Raw genomic sequence first — 5,298 nt, forward strand, 5'->3', positions numbered from 1 at the left:
GCTGGGACTACAGGAGCCCGCCACCTCGCCCGGCTAGTTTTTTGTATTTTTAGTAGAGATGGGGTTTCACCGTGTTAGCCAGGATGGTCTCGAACTCCTGACCTCGTGATCCACCCGTCTCGGCCTCCCAAAGTGCTGGGATTACAGGCTTGAGCCACCGCGCCCGGCCTCCCCCTAAAAAATTAAACAGTGGTGTTGGGTGCACTGATACAGAACCAGAGTCTGGTCCTCTATGTTGAAAACAAACTTTTTTTGGACATATTTATCTGTGCTTAATAAATTTGCAAGACGTTTCATTTGTTCTAAAATCTGTTAGCAGCCATCTTCCAAGCTCTAATTTCTATTTCTGCCACATTTTTTCCGAGATTGATTTAATTTCTGTAGTTTTCAGGTTTTAAATACTATTCTTGTCATTTAAAACCGTAATTTTATTTATTGAGGTGGAATTTCACAGTTAAAAAAATTTGTAGAGATGATGATATGGTTTGGATATGTGTCCCTACCCAAATCTCATGTTCAACTGTAATTCCCAATGTTAGAGGTAGGGGCTGGTGGGAGGTGACTTGATCATGGGGGGCGGATTTCTCATGGGTCATTTAGCACTACCTGCCTCAGTACTGTCCTCATGATAGTGAGTTCTTGTCACTTGATTTGGTCATTTAAAGGTGTGTAGCACCTCCCCCTCTCTCCTGCTCCTGCTTTGGCCATGTGACATGCCTGCTCCTCAGCCTTCTGCTATGATTGTAAGTTTCCTGAGGCCTCCCCAGACGCCGAGCTCATGCCAGCAGCCTGCTTCCTGTCCAGCCTGCAGAACTGTGAGCCGATTAAACCTTTTTTCTTTATAAATTACCCACTGTTAGTTATTTCTTTATAGCAATGCGAGAACAGACTAATACAGGTGGCATCTTGCTGTGTTGCCCAGGCTGGTCTCAAACTCCTGGCCTTAGGTTATTCTCTTGCCTCAGCCTTCCGAAGTGCTGAGATTACAGGAATGAGCCACCATAAACAGAACCAGCCAATTTGTTGAGGTAGAGTTTTGGTTTTCAGATTTCTCATTCATATCTCAGAGGATCAACTTTTCTTGCATCTCAATGTATGACATTTGCAGGTCATACATCATTGCCTTCTTTTTTTTCACATTGAGAAGGCCTGGGATGGTGACTGTCTCCAACTTTTTTGTCTGCTCCTGTAAGTTTTTTCTTTGGTTCGAAATCAGTTATTATGGCCTGACACTGAAATATTTATCATGAAGGCCTAGAAAAGCAATGTATTTCTTCTGTATAACTTGATTCTGTATTCTTGGCTTTTCTTGATGTATCTAAATTGTTACACGCATAACCTGGGACATATTGCTAACTAAATTCAAGCACGCTTTTCATCAGGTTCAACTTCCAGGTTTTTTTTTTTGTTTTTTGAGATGAAGTCTTGCTCTGTCACCCGGGCTGGAGTGCAGTGGCCGGATCTCAGCTCACTGCAAGCTCCGCCTCCCAGGTTTATGCCATTCTCCTGCCTCAGCCTCCCGTGTAGCTGGGACTACAGGCGCCTGCCACCTCGCCCAGCTAGTTTTTTTTTTTTTGTAGTTTTTAGTAGAGACGGGGTTTCACCGTGTTAGCCAGGATGGTCTCGATCTTCTGACCTCGTGATCCGCCCGTCTCAGCCTCCCAAAGTGCTGGGATTACAGGCTTGAGCCACCGCGCCCGGCCTATTTTTATTTTTATTTTATTTTTTGAGATGGATTCTCACTCTCTCACCCAGGCTGGAGTTCACTGGCACAATCTCAGCTCACTGCAACCTCTGCCTCCTGGGTTCAAGTGATTCTCCTGCCTCAGCCTTCTGAGTAGCTGGGTTTACAGGTGCATGCCACCAACTGAGGCTAATTTTTGTATTTTTAGTAGAGAAGGGGTTTCACAATGTTGGCCATGCTTGTCTCAAACTCCTGACCTCAAGTGATCCACCCAGCTTGGCCACCCAAGTGCTGGGATTACAGGCGTGAGCCACCGTGCCTGGCCAACTTCCAGGTTATCTAAATGAGCTTCATGTAAGGAGAAATAATCACACTGTAGAAGGTTTTTCTTTGCCTTTTTGGTAGCTGGTCTAAGAAAGGTTTCACAAGAAATTATCGAGATAATCTCCTGTGTTGCCTTTATTAAGTTTTTTATCACTTAAAAAAAACACACACACACACACACAAAAATCTGGTTGGGCATGGTGTTTCATGCCTGAATCCCAGCAGTTTGAGAGGCCAAGGTGGGAGGATTGCTTGAGTTCAGGAATTCGATACCAGGCTGGGCAGGCTGGGCAACATGATGAAAGCCCATCTCTACAAAACACACACACACACACACACACACACACACACAATTAGCTGGGTGTGGTAACGTGTGCCTGTAGTCTCAACTACTCAGGAGGCTGAGGTGGGAAGATCACTTAGGTCTGGGAGATCAAGGCTGCAGTGAGCTTTTGTGCTGCTGCACTCCAGCCTGGGCAACTGAGTGAGATGCTGTCCCCCATCTACCCCAAAATAAATAAAAAGAAACAACAAAAAACTCTGGGCTTTAAAAGAATTCATTTTTTCCCAGTAACTCTCTATATTCCTGTTAATGACTTTTGATTATTGCTGTATTTACATACATTACTAACAAGTGACCTATTATCTTAATCAAATGTTTTGAGCCTTTTAATATCTTTGACAAACTTCCCCAAATGCAAATTCTTTTTATTTTATTTTATTTATTTATTTTTTGAGACAGAGTCTCGCTCTGTCACCCAGGCTGGAGTGCAGTGGCACGATCTTGGCTCACTGCAATCTTTGCTTCCTGGGTTCAAGTGATTCTCCTGCCTCAGCCTCCCGAGTAGCTAGGATTACAGGTGTGCACTATGACGCCTGGCTAAGTTTTGTATTATTGGTAGAGGTGGGGTTTCACCATGTTGGCCAGTTTGGCCTCGAACTCCCAACCTCAGTTGATCCTCCTGCCTTGGCCTCCCATAGTGCTGGGATTACAGGTGTGAGCCATCACGCCTGGCCTTCTTTTTTATTTTTTATTTTTTTGAGATGGAGTCATGTGCTGTTGCTGAGGCTGGAGTGCAATGCCATGATCTCAGCTCACTGCAACCTCTGCCTTCCAGGTTCAAGCAATTCTACCTCAGCCTCCCAAGTAGCGGGGATTACAGACACCCACCATCATGCCTAATAATTTTTGTAGTTTTGTAGAGATGGGGGTTTCATCATGTTGGTCAGGCTGGTCTTGAACTCCTGACCTCAGGTGATCCATCTGCCTTGGCCTCCCAAAGTGCTGGGATTACAGGCATGAGCCACCATGTCTGGTCTGTTTTTATGACTTTTATTCAAAAGATTGTTCTTTGCTCAAATGTTTTGGTTTTTTTGGAATTAAGAAACTGTTCTATCTTAACTTACCTCTAATATACATCTGTTTGATAAAGTATACTTTTTTGAGCCAGGGTCTCGCTCTGTCACCCAGGCTGGAGTGCAGTCATGCTGCTGTAGGACAGGCAAGCTTCAAATTGGGACTTAGGCCATGAGGGTTTTTGGCTTTGGCCAGGAAATAATTCAGGGTGAGCTGGTGATAGAAGAAAGACGCTTTATCAAAGAAGCAGTGTTACAGCTCTGGTGGTGTTACAGCTTTGTGACTGCTCTTATGGGGAACCTCATAGGCAGTGTGCTGAGAGTAGGAGCTCAGAGTAGCAGCTCAGGGCAGTTTTGCAGTCATATTTATACCTACTTTTAATTACATGTAGATTAAGGGTCAGTTTATGCAGAAATTTCTAGGAAAAGGGTGGTAACTTTGGTCATCGGGTTGTTGCCATGGAAAGGGGTGGTAACTCCGGGTGTTGCCGTGACAATGGTAAACTGACATGGCTTACTTGTGGGTGTTTCTTATGGAAAGCTGCTTCTGCCCCATCCCTGTTTTAGCTAGTCCTCAATTTTGTCCAGGTCTGAGCCCCACCTCTGGAGTTGAATTCTGCCTCTTACCTCAGTGTGATCATTGCTCACTGCAGCTTCAGCCTGCTGGGCTCAGGCAATCCTCCTACCTCAGCCTCCTGAGTAACTGGAACTATAGATGTGCGTCACTGTGCCTGGCTAATGTTTTTTTTTTTTTTTTTATTATACTTTAAGTTCTAGGGTACATGTGCATAACGTGCAGGTTTGTTACATATGTATATATGTGCCATGTTGGTGTGCTGCACCCATCAACTCATCAGCACCCATCAATTCATCATTTATATCAGGTATAACTCCCCAATGCAATCCCTCCCCTCTCCCCCCTCCCCATGATAGGCCCCATTGTGTGATGTTCCCCTTCCCGAGTCCAAGTGAGCTCATTGTTCAGTTCCCACCTATGAGTGAGAACATGCGGTGTTTGGTTTTCTCTTCTTGTGATAGTTTGCTAAGAATGATGGTTTCCAGCTGCATCCATGTCCCTACAAAGGACGCAAACTCATCCGCCTGGCTAATGTTTAATGCCTGCCCCAGCTGCCTGGCTTCTCCCTGCTGTCCACGCCGCCTCCTATCTTGGAGCAAAGTCAGGCCAAGCTGGCTCGCCATGAACAGCGGGACAGACATGAGAGAGTCCGGGGGGAAAGGGGTAGGTCCTTGGTAAGGTTTCTCCTTCTGGCCAGGGAAGGCCTGAAGGCTGGTGGCTGGGCCGCCAGTCCCACGAACTGGAGTGGTAACTGGTGCCTTTTCCAGGCCTGCCCATGGCCACCCATGGGCAAATTGGCATGCACTTCCTGCCCTCTGAGGCTCACAAAGTCCCCCTGGCTCAGCTAGAGCTGAGCAGACAGTGCCACTAGCAGAAGAGAGGAGGCTAGTGTCTCTGCTGACACCCTCAGAGACCCGCAGAGACCACCGAACAACTTGCCTGAGAAGAGCTACCCTCTCCAGCGCCTCCTCTCTGCTGAGAACTGAACACTCCACAGACAACCTGCCTGCCCACAGAGCGGAGCTACTCACTGTGGGTCTCCTCTGAGCTGTTCTTTTTTTTTTTTTTTTCTTTCTTGAGACAGAGTTTTTGGCCGGGCGCGGTGGCTCAAGCCTGTAATCCCAGCACTTTGGGAGGCCAAGACGGGCAGATCACGAGGTCAGGAGATCGAGACCATCCTGGCTAACACGGTGAAACCCCGTCTCTACTAAAAAATACAAAAAGGGCCGGGCGCGGTGGCTCACGCCTGTAATCCCAGCAATTTGGGAGGCCGAGACGGGTGGATCACGAGGTCAGGAGATCGAGACCATCCTGGCTAACACAGTGAAACCCTGTCTCTACTAAAAAATACAAAAAA

The sequence above is a fragment of the Piliocolobus tephrosceles genome, chromosome 21 (genome assembly GCF_002776525.5).
Source record: "Piliocolobus tephrosceles isolate RC106 chromosome 21, ASM277652v3, whole genome shotgun sequence".
In the NCBI taxonomy this organism is placed as follows: domain Eukaryota; kingdom Metazoa; phylum Chordata; class Mammalia; order Primates; family Cercopithecidae; genus Piliocolobus; species Piliocolobus tephrosceles.